Raw genomic sequence first — 16,805 nt, 5'->3', positions numbered from 1 at the left:
ATGTCACTCTGTTATCTGGCAGCTCCTCCACATTCCTGGGTGGGATTAACTCATTGCTGGTGCCTCGGGAACCTCACGCCTTTCGGGGAGGCCGCCCCTGGCCCTGGGGATGGGCTTTTCTTTGATCTGCTCAAGTTTCTGCGTTTTTCGTCAGTTCTCGTCAGATGCACGCGTAAACTCTCACTGTTTTCCACAGCATCTCTCCTCCACGCCCGTGGAGCCTGGCAAGAGCTCTGTTCCAAAGTCCCCGGGCTGCATGGGAACAGGGATCACAGCAGGGCTCTGAGGAGACAGATGGGCAAGTCCCCGTTTCCTTCCTACCACAGCACTTGTTCCCAGGATTCGGTGTTTACACTCAGAATTCCTCCTGGAAACCAACACTCTCATTCAGTAGAATGCAGCAGCAAAGCCCAGTGGTGTAAAACAACCAGGTGAAGAGGGTTCAGGTGGTAGATCCAGCCCTGGAGCAATGGCAGAGGTGCAGGTCTCCGCTCCCAGGTGTGTCTGACACCTCTGTGTAACACCTGAGCCCACAGCAGTGGCACCAGACATTTACACTTAAATACATCGAATTATTTTTCTTTCATCACATGGCTGTATCATCCATTTCTCTGAGGTATCCAAATGAGGGGGTGCAGGATTCCAACCTGAATTCCAGCCTCTTGGCCTGGAGAAAAGGAGGCTCAGGGGGCCCTTGTGGCTCTGCACAGCTCCTGCCAGGAGGGGACAGCCGGGGGGGTCGGGCTCTGCTCCCAGGGAACAGGGACAGGAGGAGAGGGAACGGCCTCAGGCTGGCCCAGGGGAGCTCAGGGTGGGCAGCAGCAGGAATTTCCCCATGGAAAGGCACTCAGGGATTGGAAGTGCCCAGGGAGGTTTGGAGTGCCCATCCCTGGAGGTGTCCCAGGAATTCTGGAGGTGGCACTCAGGGCTCTGGGCTGGGCACAGGGTGGGCATCAGGCACAGCTGGGACTTGGTGGTCTGGGAGGGCTTTTTCCAGCCTCAGGGATTCTGTGATTCTGTATTATTATTTATCTTTTATTGAGCATTCCTGTTTTCCTTCAAAAAACATTTCTGTTAGAGATTAGGAAAACTGTGAAGTGACAAACATCAGAGTTAGTGTGTTGGAACGACACCTAAGTACGTAACACTACAGGAACGTGCCCTTACTACAGTATTTTATGTAGTAAATGTATTAGAAAAACAAACAATTACTACAGACTTGTGATTTGCAAAGTTAAATAAGTAAAAACCTGCCAGTGTCACATTTCAAAGAATCAAAGAATCGTTAAGGTTGGAGGAGAGCTTTCAGATAATGAGTCCAGGCATCAACCCAGCACCATGGCCACCTTTCAGTGCTGTCCTCAGGTGTCATACCCACGTTTTTTGAAACATATTTACCCCCTGGCACTAATCAGGGAATGACCTTTAGGAAGTCCTGCACACGGGTTACAGGAGCTGGAATGAAGTTACCACCTGAAGTCCTCCAGATACAAATGGCTTTTTCTCCTGGATTTTTGCATCTTGATTTTTATTGACTCAGCTCTCCTGCTTGCTGGAATTGAAGAAGAAAGCAAGGAAGGCTTTCAGCAGCTTCCAGCAATGAAGGAGAACTACAGAGTTCACATGCTTGGCTGCCTTTTGTTGTGAGAACAAACACAGCCCCAAAATACAGGTTACAGATGAGCCCGTAGTAAACAATTAGGAAAGTTGGAGTTAAAAAAGGAGATAAAAAGGCAGAAAACATGATTAAAGTACTGAGCTGGGAGATTCATTAGTGTTGCAGACAGATAAGTAAATTAGAGCCCTGCAGAAATTATTTGACTGGCAAATTAATTACACAATATTACAATGGCTTTGCCAGCCAAATTTAGCCCTCGGGAAGCAGGTAGGAGTCTGCCTGACTTAATAAAAGGAGCCTTGGCTGGTCTGCAGCTTAATCAGAGATGAAAATTAACATCTCAGGATTTGAGGCACAAGGAGGCTCCAGCCATCGGGAGGCCAGGCTCCAGCACAATTACCAGGTTACAGTGGCAAGGAAGCTGGCCAGGCAGCAGGATGCTCCTGCCTCCTCACAGGCCTTCAATTCACTGCCCTTCCTGGGAAAGCAAGGCAGGAGCTGCTCTGGAAACCCACGTGAGCCTCGTTAGGCAGATCACTCAACGGGACACTTTACATCTGCTTAGAGAATGCCTGATTCAAATATTTCACCTAACCCTTAAAAGGTACACTTTTATTATTATTATTATTATTGCTGCTATTATTGTTACTAATACAGTTCATGTTACTGTTAATGTCATTATCATATTTCCTTCAATGTTGACTCATTCCCTGAACCTCATTCTCCATTTGCAGCTCTCGCTGTGTCCCCAGTGAGCAGAAACACTTTAGGTAAGAAACATTTGTTTTTCAGTTTGTTTGCTTAGTATCACATTTTTAAAGTAAGGATATTAGGAGCTCTCTCCTGTACCCAGTTTTTTTTTTTTTTCCTTTTCCTGGAACAGCTTTGGAAATACATATTGATATCCCTGGAACACGTCACCTTCCATGACAAGCACCAGACAACACTCATTATCCACGCTGATCCACAGCATCGTTTCAAACATGAAGACCTCAGCATCACTGCAGATATTAAAAAAACAAAACCTTTCCTGGGCTTTCCTGCCCCCAGACGTGGCAGTGGCTGGGGTGGCCACCCCGAGCCTGGCAGCACTTGCCCACCCAGGCCCTGCTGGGGAGCAGTGGAGGGGCTGCAATAAATCCACTTCCCTCTCCTCTCCTGTGTGCCAGGCCGGTGGGATTGCCTGCTGGAAGTGTGGCCTCATTTAATGGGGATCTGACTGATATCAAAATTGACTTGGTTTCCCAATGATATCGTGTAGCAGAATGTTGTGAGCTGGAAACTAATATATTTCTTCTTGCTTGTCACATCAATACGGGCTAATTTTGTTGGCTTTTGTATTGAACAATCTGGTGAATGTACAATCCAGTTTTGATTTCTCTCTTTATGATGCCTCTTATTATTAAAGCTCCCTCAACCAAAAAATAATGTATTTTTATTTACTGGTAATATTAATGGGATTCAATTTTTGCCTCAGTTTTAATCTAGTTTCTCCATATTGAAGAACCAGATCGCATTTAATTAAAATTGAATAAAATCCAGTTTTTGCTCCATTCCTCCAGTGTGAAGGCTGAGCTTCATTTTTGCATAGTTTTATTTAATACTACTCTTCTCAAATCAGTGTTTTTTTACTCACTGTGCTTCAGGTGTTGCAAAAAAAGACCAAATTATTTATTGTGCACGATTAATTGCCTGTTTGTCCATGACTACTCCATTTTCAGGGAAGGGTGAGTGTACATTTTTGTACCACTGGGCGTTTGTCCATCCTACACTTGTGCTGGATTCCAGCTGAGCTTTGCTGGAAGCAAAGAAGTGCTGAGAGAAGGAAAGAGGAGCTGAAGCTTGGAGACCCTCGAGGTTGTAGGATCAGGGAATCCCCAGGTGGGGTGGGCTGGAAGGGACCTTAGAGCTCATCCCATCCCATCCCATCCCATCCCCAGGGACACCTCCCACTGTCCCAGGCTGCTCCAGCCTGACCTTGGACACCTCCAGGGATCCAGGGCAGCCCCAGCTGCTCTGGGAATTCCAGCCCAGCCAGGAATTCCCAGGAATTCCCAATCTCCCAGCCATCCCTGCCCTCTGGCACTGGGAGCCATTCCCTGGATCCTGTCCCTCCATCCCTTGTCCCCAGTCCCTCTCCAGCTCTCCTGGAGCCCCTTCAGGCCCTGCAAGGGGCTCTGAGCTCTGCCTGGAGCCTTCCCTTCTCCAGGGGAACATTCCCAGGGCTCTGAGCTCTGCCTGGAGCCTTCCCTTCTCCAGGGGAACATTCCCAGGGCTCTGAGCTCTGCCTGGAGCCTTCCCTTCTCCAGGGGAACATTCCCAGGGCTCTGAGCTCTGCCTGGAGCCTTCCCTTCTCCAGGGGAACATTCCCAGGGCTCTGAGCTCTGCCTGGAGCCTTCCCTTCTCCAGGGGAACATTCCCAGGGCTCTGAGCTCTGCCTGGAGCCTTCCCTTCTCCAGGGGAACATTCCCAGGGCTCTGAGCTCTGCCTGGAGCCTTCCCTTCTCCAGGGGAACATTCCCAGGGCTCTGAGCTCTGCCTGGAGCCTTCCCTTCTCCAGGGGAACATTCCCAGGGCTCTGAGCTCTGCCTGGAGCCTTCCCTTCTCCAGGGGAACATTCCCAGGGCTCTGAGCTCTGCCTGGAGCCTTCCCTTCTCCAGGGGAACATTCCCAGGGCTCTGAGCTCTGCCTGGAGCCTTCCCTTCTCCAGGGGAGCATTCCCAGCTCTCCCAGGCTGGCTCCAGAGGGGCTCCAGCCCTGGAGCAGCTCGTGGCTCCTCTGTTCTCTCTCCAGCAGCTCCAGGTCCCTCTGATGTCACAGCCCAGGGCTGGGGCAGCTCTGCAGGTGGGGTCTCACCTGAGCACGGGGCAGAGGGGCACAATCCCCTGGGGAAGAGCTGCAGGCACAGCCGGTGTGTGCAGCACAGTGCTACAGCCCCACTGCTCCCCGCAGCGGGCACTTGCCACCTGGAGGAATCACTTGCACCCTGCAGGAATGACTTGCCCCTGCAGGAATCACTGGCCCCTCTAGTTATCACTGGCCCCTTGTAGTAATCACTGGTCCCTGCAGGAATCACTGGCCCCCTGTGGTAATCACTGGTCCCTGCAGGAATCACTGGCCCCTGTAGTTATCACTGGCCCCCTGTAGTTATCACTGGCCCCCTGCAGGAATCACTGGCCTCCTGTAGTTATCGCTGGCCCCTGCAGGAATCAGTGGCCCGGCAGTCGGAGCCCAGCGCTGTTGGCAGCCCGTGCTGCCCTGCCGGAGGAGCTGTTTGCTGCTCACACGTGCCCGGCTCCAGCTGCGCTCGGTCCGCACAGGAACGCTCAGAAACGCTCTCCGTCTGTCCCGGACGCCTTCAGCCCCGCCGGGCGCAGGAGCGGGACCGGACCGGGCCGGGCCGGCTCCTCCCGACCCCTCCCGGCTCCTCCCGACCCCTCCCGGCTCTCCCGACCCCTCCCGACCCCTCCCGGCTCCTCCCGACCCCTCCCGGCTCTCCCGGCTCCTCCCGACCCCTCCCGGTTCCTCCCGGTTCCTCCCGGCTCCTCCCGGTTCCTCTTCCCGACCCCTCCCAGCTCCTCCCGACCCCTCCCGGCTCCTCCCGACCCCTCCCGGCTCCTCCCGGCTCCTCCCGACCCCTCCCGGCTCTCCCGGCCGTGCCCGGGGTCCCGCAGCTGGAGAGGGACGGGGACCCCCGAGCGCAGAGCCGGCCCTGCAGCTCACGGCGCTGCCGAGGCCCAAACCCACGGCAGGATGGGGACACCGAGGGGAAAAGCCGCTGGGACCAGAACTGCCCCACAAGGCCAAAAGGGCGAGTGAGAAACGGGAGCTGAGAGCTCCCGAGCCACCCAGAGCCACAGCCAGCGCTCAGCTCCGCAGGGAGAGCCTCGGGAAGGAGCAGGACCCGCACGGGAGGGAAGCACGGTCCAGACTGAAAGAGGAACTGAGGCTCAGCCCGCACTCTACAACACTGCTTTACAATTGATAACTAAAAAAAACTGTCCTAACAATTTTGGTAAGTCACTTTCACCTCAGGCCTCTCTCTCTTTCTGAAGCACTGGAAATAATTAACTTTTTAAAACATTACTCCTCCATACTCTGTACTGAAGTCAGGTATTTTAAAAAGCCAAAATGGTATTTTAATAACTATTCTCACAATTACAAACCCCATTCTCCACACCGTCCTGTTTTCAATTAACAGCTGCATTAATGGGTTTGTTCTCCCTGCCATTTCCCCCTGAAGACAGCAGCCGTCGCAGACACGGAGAGTTCTGCAAATTCCTAACTCTCAGGAGCTGTTTTCTCTGTGTTTCACCTCTCTTTTCTGGGGCCTGCAGCACTGTAAGAGCCTTCTAGCAGGAGGTGACATTGTCACACGAGTGGCAGCACAAACACACGGCGCTGAGCTCCGTTCCTGGGCGCTGCCACAGAACCACTGGAAGGTTCGGGGTGCAAAAGCCCTCTCAGGCCACGGAGCCCAGACATGAACCCATCGCTGCCAAGCCAGCGGTGACCCACATCCCTGAGGGAGGCAGCAGCACTCCCTGCTCCGTGGGGAGGGGTCTGCAGCCTTGGCAAGGCCTGAGGGGTCTCACGGCCTCAGCTTGTGGCTGTTGCTCTGTCCGTCGCCATCGGGACCTTCAGCAGTGACGGGAAGTTCCAGCAGCCTCCTGCCCAGAGGAGTTTGAACCGCAGGACAGTTTGGGATGGAAGGGACCTCACAGCTCGTTGTGTCCCAGCCCTGCCATGGCAGGGACGCCTTCCACTGTCCCAGGCTGCTCCAAGCCCCGTCCAGCCCGGCCTTGAGACTTCCAGGGCCTTAGTTCGGAGCATGAATTCAAAACACACCCGGCTCCCCTCTCGAAATTGATCTCGTGGTTTGCAAACCAGGCTGTCCCTGTGCCTGGAAACCCTCCATGCCTGGAGCAGCCCCTTGCCCTGGGACACGTCCCGGTGAGGGGGACACGGCCTCCGACAGGCACCGTGTGAGCCGGGGTGCCGGGACAGCCGGCCAGCCCCGCAGGGCCAGCCCGGGCCAGCCTGAGGCTGCCGGGGGCTCTGCCCCAGCGCGATCTCAGCCCAGGCTCCGCCGGGAGGAGGAGGAGGAGGGGGAGGCTGGCGCCGGGGGCTGGGCTGGCACACTCCGGAGATCTGCGCCACGCATCTCCCACTCAGCAGTCGTGAGCGCAGCACTGTGCAGAGATGCTGTGGAAAATACTCAAAATAGCTCTGCTTCGGGAGGCCTCGGGGCTCGCAGCCCCGCTGGAAAGTGGTTTTGTTAAGCTGCGAGCGGAGGGGAAGGACGGGCCCCCCTCCAGCCCCCAGGCAGGGCGTGCCAGGCTCTCACTGTGATGCCACGGGCACCGTTCCCCCGGAGCCGCTGCGTGCCCGTTCCACCAGGGAGGGTCGGGGCCGTGCTCGGCGGGGCTGTGCTCGCCAGCCCGGACACTGCCTGCCTTTGAGCTGGGCCATCCCGCACAAAATGGTTTGGGGCACTGGTTTGGGGCACTGGTGTGGGGCACTGGTGTGGGGCACTGGTTTGGGGCACTGGTTTGGGGCCGGGCTTGCAGGAGCAGCCTGGGGTGGCTCAGGGGGGATACGAGCCCCCAGCGACCTCAGGCTGCTGTGACGAGGCCCCTGTCATGGGAAATGTAACGAGGAACACCTTGGAGGGAAACCACTGGGCTTTGTGTCTGCTCCCAGCAGACCCAGGGCCACTTTTGGAGCTCGTCATTGGCCCCTCGGTGTGTGCAAGGACCTCTGGACAGCCTTGTCCACCTGGAGGTGGGGCCAGCAGCAGCTCCCTCTAGGACCAGTCACTGCAAACCTGCCCCTTTTCCCAGCTTCTGCGGGTACTTGTCTTCCTGCTTGGCAGTGTCTTCCAGGGAATGTGCTTCTGAGGGGAAGGATCCCAAATAGGTTGAGCAAATCCTTCCCAAAGCGAGGAAGGATTTCACTCAAAACAACAAAATACATTTCACTTAACGAAAGCAGTTAATTACTCCAGATTTCTGTGTCTTGTGTCAGTAATTTTCAAAATACAGGGAAAACAATGGGCAATTATGATATTTTTGACTGTTTGTGGCACAAGTACATCAGTCAAGTGTTGTGTTTTGGGGGTTTCCAGAGCTGGCAGAACAGCCTGAGGCTGAGACCATCCCTGAGACCATTCCCAAAGAAGCAGGCGATGGCCAGTGCAGACCCCGGACACCTCCCCCAGCACCGTGGCCACAGCTGGCCCTGGGACGCCCCTCCTGGTGCTCCTGGGTGGCTCGGTGTCCTCCACCGAGGACATCCACGGGCAGCTCCGTGGCCCTACAGGTGATTTCTAGAGGGGCACAGTGCAGTTGTGTCCCCAGGATCTGCTGGAGGAGCGGGCACGGGGCGGCTCTGCCAGTCTGTCCCTGCGGGGCTGGGCTGCCTGGCCCTGCCCCTGCCCCAGCCCCACCTGCAGCCAGGGGGTCTGAGCCGTTCCCGGGACACTCTTGGGGCTGTTTTTCCATTCCTGCAGCCTGGCTGGCATCCTGTCAGCGAGCAGGAGCTCAGAACTGCATAGCAGATGAGAAGCTGTACCAGACTCCGCAGCGTAGTTACTACTTTTGGCATTCCCAAGCCTTTTAGGAAAACGCTGCCAAGTCAAAAACCCAACCCAGCCTGTGTTGGAGCGTGTGTGCGTGGGGGGTGAGTCTGGAGATGTTTTATGCAAGAAAACTTCAGCAGGCACTTTAAATAGTCTGTTTGCTGGGATCAGTTGCATCCAGAGGACGCGTGTCTGACATCAAACCCCGCGAGGCGCTCCTCGTCACAGAGGAGAGAAGCTGCACCCTGGGCAGGGCTGGGCCCGTTTGGTCCTAAAATCACGGAATCACAGAATGGTTTGGGTTGGAAAAGCTCTCTGAGACCATCGAGTCCAGCCATTCCCCAAGCACTGCTGAGGTCACCACTGACCCCGGTCCCCAGGTGCCACAGCCACACAGATTTTAAATCCATTCAAGGATGGGGACTCCACCGCAGCCCCGGGAAGCTGTGCCAGGGAACAGCCCTTTCAGGGAAGAAATTTTCCCAAATATTCAAAAGGAACTTGCCCTGGCCCAGCCTGAGGCCGTTCCCTCTCCTCCTGTCCCTGTTCCCTGGGAGCAGAGCCCGACCCCCCCGGCTGTCCCCTCCTGGCAGGAGCTGTGCAGAGCCACAAGGTCCCCCCTGAGCCTCCTTTGCTCCAGGCTGAGCCCCCCAGAGCCAGGGCTGGAGCCCGTCCAACACTTCCAGCAGGGACACTCCCTGACCCAGCGTGGTGGTGGAACTTCGTGGGGTGCGTGGTGGGTGGGAAAAACCAAACTGAGCCCAAACCAAACCAACCAACCAAAAAAAAAAAAAAAAAAAACCCCAAAAAACAAATAAACCCCCCCTCAAATCAAAACACAGACCACTCCCCAGTCCGCGGCTATGCGGGAGCGCAGGGCTGCAGCGGGGGGGAGCCCGGAGGGGACAGAGGGACAGATCAGGGTGGGGACAGAGGGACAGCCCGGGAGGGGACAGAGGGACAGATCAGGGTGGGGACAGAGGGACAGCCCGGGAGGGGACAGAGGGACAGATCAGGGTGGGGACAGAGGGACAGCCTGGGATGAGCAGGGCAGCACAGAGGGGACAGAGGGACAGCCGGGGACGAGAGGGGCAGCACAAAGAAGACAGAGGGACAGCCCGGGAGGGGAGCGGGGCAGCCCAGGAATGGAGCAGGTCAGCCCGGGGCCGCCCCCGCCCGCCGCCAGCCCCCCCGGCGGCGGCCCCGGGCCGCTCCCCCGGCGCTGCCGTCACCCGCCGCCGCTGACGGGCCGTGACGGGCGCTGACGCGCGGCGGCAGCTGCGAGGGGGCGCGGCGGCCCCCGGCACCGGGCTCCGGTCCCGGCTCCGGCCGCTCCGCCCCGCTCCGCGCCGCGCCCGCGGCCGAGGCAGGTACGGCGGGCGGGCGGTGGGGATGGGATGGGATGGGATGGGATGGGATGGGATGGGATGGGATGGGATGGGATGGGATGGGATGGGATGGGATGGGGTGGGGTGGGATGGGATGGGATGGGGTGGGATGGGATGGGATGGGATGGGATGGGATGGGATGGGATGGGATGGGATGGGATGGGGTGGGGTGGTGTGGGGTGGGGTGGGGTGGGGTGGGATGGGATGGGATGGGATGGGATGGGATGGGATGGGATGGGATGGATGGGATGGGATGGGATGGGGGCGGGGACGGCGATGGAGACGATGGGGGTGGGGATGGGGATAGGACGCGGAGGGTGCCGGGACGCGGCCCCCGCAGGCGGGTGCGGGCTCGGGGCGGCGCGGCTCCGCCAGCGGTGCCCGCACAGCTGGATGCGGGCGGGCGGGCAGATGTTGCTGGCGGCAGCCGCGGCGCGGCTGGGCAGGGAGCAGATGGGCTGCGGCGAGCGCCATATGGCCCGTTTAACCTTTCACCTCGCCGGCATCAATCACAGCCGTCCCGGGAGCGCGCAGCGGCTCCGGCGGCAGCGCGGCCCCGCGCGGGCCCGCTCCCCAGCCTGAAGGGCGCTGAAGGGACCTCGTCGCTGTGGGACGAAGGACGTGGCCAGCGGAGCCGGCCGTCAAACACCGTGAGCATCTCTGCGTTCGGGGCCCTGGCGGCCGGCAGGCGCTGGCGAGTGGCCCCGTCGTGCTGGCCGGCAGTGACACGGGGACAGCGTGGCTTCGTGGGCTTCCAGGGGACTGTCACCACAAGGACTCCCTGGAAATGGGCACTGCTGCGATGAATGCCCCGTGTCGGCTGACGCTTCCTGCACGACTGAGCTTCAGGAGCGGACCAGGAGCAGGAAGAAAGGGAGAACAACACCACTGAAAGTTTCAGGGAAGTCTGAGGGGAATTACGGAGCGCTGGTGAGACGGCCCGGTCGCTCTGTGGCAGTGAGACCCCCGCGCTCTCGCCTCACATCAGGACGTGCAGCCTCAGCCGGGCTCCAGCCTCACAGGGACACGCAGCCTGGCTGTGGGATGGCCTGGTGGAACACCGGCGTGCGCTCTGGGACGCGAGTGCCCAGGCCTGGAGCTGCCGGTGGGGCTGGAGGGGAGCTGGGAGCTGCAGCCCTGAGTCGCGGATGTCCGGGCGGGGCTGGCGCTGCCCGGGGGCCGGGCACCAGCGCCGGGCTTGTGCCTCGCTCTCCCTTTGGGGACCTCGTGTGAGACTGGCCAGGAGGACAAGGACACTCCAGCCCTCTTTCCTCTGGAAAGCGCCCGCCGGAGTGGCAGCACTCTCTCGGATCCCGGAGATGGCACCGGCGTGGCTGTCCGTGTGCAGCGTGTGTCGCTGAGGTGGGGACGGGCGGTGGCTGCTCGGGGGCCTGGCACTGCCCCCTGCACCCCTGGGCCCCGGCAGGGGACCCAGCCCCTGGTACACAGCGTCTCCTTTGGTATCAGCACCTCCTTGTCGGTGTGAAACTTTCGGTCTGTTGAAGAGGCAACAAATCTCTTCCCTCCCAAAACTCTCTCCAGAAACACGAAGCAGGTTAGGCAGGGGGTGTGAGCAGTGGAAGTGTGTCCCTGTAGGGAAGGGCCCGATGCAGGAGCTGCACCGGTGCTGCAGGAGCCGCGCTGGTGCTGCGGGAGCCTCTTTAAGGTGCCCCACAAACGCAGCCCTGCCGTGCCCACCGAGCCCTGCCAGGAGGGCGTTGGAGGGAGCTGCTGGCCAGGGGCACAGCACTGACCCTGCCTGCCTTTGCTGGCTGCTGCCCTCGGCACTGCCCACCACGCTGCCAGTGCCCCCCAGTGCTGGCAGTGCCCCCTGAGTGCTCCCAGTGCCCCCCAGTGCTCCCAGTGCCCCCTGAGTGCTCCCAGTGCCCCGCAGTGTTCCCAGTGCCCCCCAGTGCCCCCTGAGTGCTCCCAGTGCCCCCCAGTGCTGCCAGTGCCCCCCAGTGCTCCCAGTACCCCACAGTGCTGTGCTCCCAGTGCCCCCCAGTGCTCCCAGTGCCCCCCAGTGCTCCCAGTGCCCCCCAGTGCTGCCAGTGCCCCCCAGTGCTCCCAGTGCCCCCTGAGTGCTCCCAGTGCCCCCTGAGTGCTCCCAGTGCCCCCCAGTGCTCCCAGTACCCCCCAGTGCTCCCAGTGCCCCCCAGTGCTCCCAGTGCCCCCCAGTGCTGCCAGTGCCCCCTGAGTGCTGCCAGTACCCCCCAGTGCTCCCAGTGCCCCCTGAGTGCTCCCAGTGCCCCCCAGTGCTCCCAGTGCCCCCCAGTGCCCCCCAGTGCTCCCAGTGCCCCCTGAGTGCTCCCAGTGCCCCCCAGTGCTCCCAGTGCCCCCCAGTGCTCCCAGTGCCCCCTGAGTGCTCCCAGTGCTCCCAGTGCTCCCAGTGCTCCCAGTGCCCCCTGAGTGCTGCCAGTGCCCCCAGTGCCCCCCAGTGCTCCCAGTGCCCCGTGAGTGCTCCCAGTGTCCCCCAGTGCTCCCAGTACCCCCCAGTGCTCCCAGTGCCCCCCAGTGCTCCCAGTGCCCCCTGAGTGCTGCCAGTGCCCCCAGTACCCCCTGAGTGCTCCCAGTGCCCCCCAGTGCTCCCAGTGCCCCCAGTGCCCCCTGAGTGCTCCCAGTGCCCCCCAGTGCTCCCAGTGCCCCCAGTGCCCCCTGAGTGCTCCCAGTGCCCCCCAGTGCTCCCAGTGCCCCCCAGTGCTCCCAGTGCCCCCAGTGCCCCCTGAGTGCTCCCAGTGCCCCCTGAGTGCTCCCAGTGCCCCCCAGTGCCCCCAGTGCCCCCTGAGTGCTCCCAGTGCCCCCCAGTGCTCCCAGTGCCCCCCAGTGCTCCCAGTGCCCCCAGTGCCCCCAGTGCTCCCAGTGCCCCCCAGTGCTCCCAGTGCCCCCAGTGCTGCCAGTGCCCCCCAGTGCTCCCAGTGCCCCCAGTGCTGCCACGCTGCCAGGGCAGCACCCCTGTTCCCCCTCGGGGCTGCAGGGATGAAAACCTCCCCGGGGTGCTGGCGATCCCATTGCTGTTCCTGCTGGAGAGGAGCAGCCCCAGCAGCACTCACGGGCTCCTGGGCTTCCTCATCCCTCCCAAGGACCGGCTTTCCTTCCTCGGGACTTTGCTGCACTGCCAGCCAGGACTGACACGGATTTGGGTTTGGTTTTTTTGTGGGAAATGGCAGCACCAGCTGCACTTCCTCCCAAGGCCTGTGGGATCAGCTGGGCTGGCCTGACCCCGCAGGAGCCGTGGGCTGCAGACCCTCACCCGTGGCACCCAGAGCCGGCAGGAAGGTGGGCTTGCACGTCGGGGAGCGTGCGTGGGGATGGTCCTCCCCGCCGGGCAGCCCGGGCCCAGAGGTGCGTGTGCCCCACGCTGGCCTGGCCACGAGCCCCAGCTCCCCGTGTTTGGGCAGCCCGGAGCTGCCCGGAGCTGTGCCTTCGGCTGCTGCTTTCCCAGGAGCTCATCCTGGGGGCCGTGCCCAGCTCCCAGCCCTGCCAGGGCCACAGAGCCCTCCGTGCGAGCCCCTGGGGGAGAGCGAGCAGTCTGTGCTCAAACCCCTGCTTTGTGCCCAACCCCAGCATTGCCCCGCACGTCTGCAATTGTGTTTGCAGTCATTTAATTTGGAGTTCTTTTTTAAAAAGCGTGGAGTCTGGAATGTTTGTTCTCCGCTTTTTTTCACATCATTACTCTGATACTGCTTGATTAGCTCCCTCCCCAGTCATGATTGGTAATTAAAATAGGCATTAAAATTAGTCACTTAGCAATTTTGCTGTTCAATTGGCAATTAAATTACTTAATTGCAATTAAAGTCCTAATTTTAATTGGCAAAATGATAGATGTAGATTTAAGATAATATGTATAAATACTTTAATAAGTGTCTATATAAGGATTACTTAATTACTCAACTTCAAGTTTATGCTGTTAACTTTAGAACTTTTAAGTGAGTAATGAAATTTATATTACATCTATTCTAAGGATATGGTAATTAGATGTATCACTTAGCCCTAGAAGGGCCTTGGCTGGAAGTTGGTGTGGAGCTGTAGGCTGGCCGAGCTCTTGGGCTGTGACTGACGCTGATGGCCCCGTGCTGCTGCAGCTGAGGGAGCCTGGCCGAGCTCCTCCTTTGGTGAACGACCCCAGAAATGCCTCTCTGGAAGTCCTGGGGTGTCCCAGCCTCGGGGTGCTCCTGTACTGACCCCAGAAATGCCACTCTGGAAGTCCTGGGGTGTCCCAGCCTCGGGGTGCTCCTGTACTGACCCCAGAAATGCCTCTCTGGACAGCCCTGGGGTGTCCCAGCCTCGGGGTGTCCCTATCCTGACCCCAGAAATGCCTCTCTGGAAGCCCTGGGGTGTCCCAGCCTCGGGGTGTCCCTATCCTGACCCCAGAAATGCCACTCTGGAAGTCCTGGGGTGTCCCAGCCTCGGGGTGCTCCTTCAGTGACCCCAGAAATGCCTCTCTGGACAGCCCTGGGGTGTCCCAGCCCCGGGGTGTCCCTATCCTGACCCCAGAAATGCCACTCTGGACAGCCCTGGGGTGTCCCAGCCTCGGGGTGTCCCTATCCTGACCCCAGAAATGCCACTCTGGAAGTCCTGGGGTGTCCCAGCCTCGGGGTGCTCCTTCAGTGACCCCAGAAATGCCTCTCTGGACAGCCCTGGGGTGTCCCAGCCCCGGGGTGTCCCTATCCTGACCCCAGAAATGCCTCTCTGGACAGCCCTGGGGTGTCCCAGCCCCGGGGTGTCCCTATCCTGACCCCAGAAATGCCTCTCTGGAGAGCCCTGGAGTGTCCCAGCCTCGGGGTGCTCCTCCAGTGACCCCAGAAATGCCACTCTGGAGAGCCCTGGAGTGTCCCAGCCCCGGGGTGCTCCTTCAGTGACCCCAGAAATGCCTCTCTGGAAGCCCTGGGGTGTCCCAGCCCCGGGGTGCTCCTTCAGTGACCCCAGAAATGCCTCTCTGGAAGCCCTGGGGTGTCCCAGCCCCGGGGTGCTCCTTTACCCCCCCAGCTGTGGGCCAGGCCCCGGAGCAGCTCTGTAGGGTCGGGAGGGTGCGGTGTGGGTCGGTCTCTCGGGGTGGGAGCACTTTGGGTTTCTCTGGAGTGACTCCAGTGGGAGGAGCGGGTTGGGAAGGGAACATGGGTTTCCCAGGAAATCTCGGTATTCCCGGGCAGGGCCTTGGGAGGCAGCGCTGGCTGCTGGGCTGCACCGCGCTGGGCTCTGGGGTTTGTCCCGTGCTGGGCTCTGGGGTTTATCCCGGGCTGGGCTGTGGGGTTGATCCCGGGCTGGGCTCTGGGGTTTGTCCTGTGCTGGGCTCTGGGGTTTATCCCGGGCTGGGCTCTGGGGTTTGTCCCGGGCTGGGCTCTGGGATCTATCCCGGGCTGGGCTGTGTGGTTTATCCCGGGCTGGGCTGTGTGGTTTATCCCGGGCTGGATTCTGGGGTTTATCCCGGGCTGGGCTCTGGGATCTATCCCGGGCTGGATTCTGGGGTTTATCCTGTGCTGGGCTCTGGGGTTTATCCCGGGCTGGGCTCTGGGGTTTGTCCCGGGCTGGGCTGTGTGATCTATCCCGGGCTGGGCTCTGGGGTTTATCCCGGGCTGGATTCTGGGGTTTATCCCGGGCTGGGCTCTGGGGTTTATCCTGTGCTGGGCTCTGGGGTTTATCCCAGACTGGACTCTGGGATTTATCCTGTGCTGGTCTCTGGGGTTTATCCCGGGCTGGATTCTGGGGTTTATCCCGGGCTGGGCTCTGGGGTTTATCCCGGGCTGGGCTCCGCTCCGCCCCGATCCCTGCTGTCCTTGCCGGGCCGGGAGCCGGCGCTGGGACACGCAGGGCCAGCGTCAGAGCCACTCGTGTCCCCTCCCAGCCTGTCCCGATCCCGCTGGAGGCAGCTGGGAACTGACACTCGGGACTGGCCCTTAACTGCACTGCCCCGGCTCGGCTCTGCGCCCTTCCCCAGCCACACCCGCCCGGGCTGGGGCTGGCAGCGCTGCAAACTGGGCGGGGGCTCTGGGGGTGTTCCTGGAGAACCGAAAAATTAAACAAAAATATAATAAAAAACCCCTCTGTGCATTTAAATAAGTAAACGTCGGCCATTTAAATAAATAAGTCTAAAATAAATAAAAATAAGAAAGCGTAATAAATTAAATAAAACCAAAAAAGGCAAATAAAATAAAATAAAAAAGCCCCCAAAATAAGGAATTAAATAAAGCAATGAAATAAATAGAAATAAAAAAATAGAAAATAATATAATAAGAAATAAAAAATAAACAGAAATAACTAAAATAAAAAAAATTACAATAAATAAATCCAAAATAAGAATAAAATCAATACAACATATAAAAGAAAGATAATAATAAAATAAAAAAATTAAAATTAATAATAAAAAATACTAATAAAATAAAATATGCTAAATTCCAGGTGGGCAGTGGAGGCGAGGGAGCGTTACGCTCCTTTTGTGGCCTCGGCCTGGCTCTGTCCCCAGCCCTGCCCTGACCCATTCCCGGTTCTCTGTCCCATTCCCGGTTCTCTGTCCCATTCCCTGCTCTGTCCCATTCCCTGCCCTGACCCATTCCCGGTTCTCTGTCCCATTCCCTGCTCTGTCCCATTCCCTGCCCTGTCCCATTCCCGGTTCTCTCTCCCCATTCCCGGTTCTCTGTCCCCGTTCCCGGTTCTCTGTCCCATTCCCTGCTCTGTCCCATTCCCTGCCCTGTCCCATCCCGGTTCTCTCTGTCCCATTCCCGGTTCTCTGTCCCCATCCCGGCTCTCTCTGTCCCGCTCCCGGCCCTGTCCCATTCCCGGTTCTCTGTCCCATTCCCGGTTCTCTGTCCCGTTCCCGGTTCTCTGTCCCGTTCCCGGTTCTCTGTCCCGTTCCCGGTTCTCTCTGTCCCGTTCCCGGTTCTCTCTGTCCCGTTCCCGGTTCTCTGTCCCGTTCCCGTTTCTCTCTGTCCTGTTCCCGGTTCTCTGTCCCGTTCCCGGTTCTCTCTGTCCCATTCCCGGTTCTCTGTCCCCATCCCGGTTCTCTGTCCCATTCCCGGTTCTCTGTCCCCATCCCGGTTCTCTCTGTCCCGCTCCCGGCCCTGTCCCATTCCCGGTTCTCTGTCCCGTTCCCGGTTCTCTGTCCCATTCCTGGTTCTCTCTGTCCCATTCCCGGTTCTCTGTCCCATTCCCGGTTCTCTGTCCCCATCCCGGTTCTCTGTCCCGCTCCCGGCCCTATCCCATTCCCGGTTCTCTCTGTCCCATTC

General features: G+C 59.1%; 1 long non-coding RNA gene across 1 annotated transcript; it reads left to right on the top strand.

Moving 5' to 3' along the window:
* The first annotated feature begins 762 nt into the window (after positions 1–762).
* LOC128790807 (uncharacterized) lies at positions 763–3,647 on the top strand. Its single transcript, XR_008431868.1, has 3 exons — positions 763–2,222; positions 2,353–2,388; positions 2,502–3,647. It is a non-coding gene; the product is annotated as an uncharacterized LOC128790807 (long non-coding RNA).
* The last annotated feature ends 13,158 nt before the right edge of the window (positions 3,648–16,805 follow it).

This window comes from Vidua chalybeata, chromosome 7 (assembly GCF_026979565.1).
Source record: "Vidua chalybeata isolate OUT-0048 chromosome 7, bVidCha1 merged haplotype, whole genome shotgun sequence".
NCBI classification, from domain to species: Eukaryota; Metazoa; Chordata; class Aves; order Passeriformes; family Viduidae; genus Vidua; species Vidua chalybeata.
Note: the sequence above shows the minus strand (reverse complement) of the source record. Positions and strands in the feature narration are given on the sequence as shown.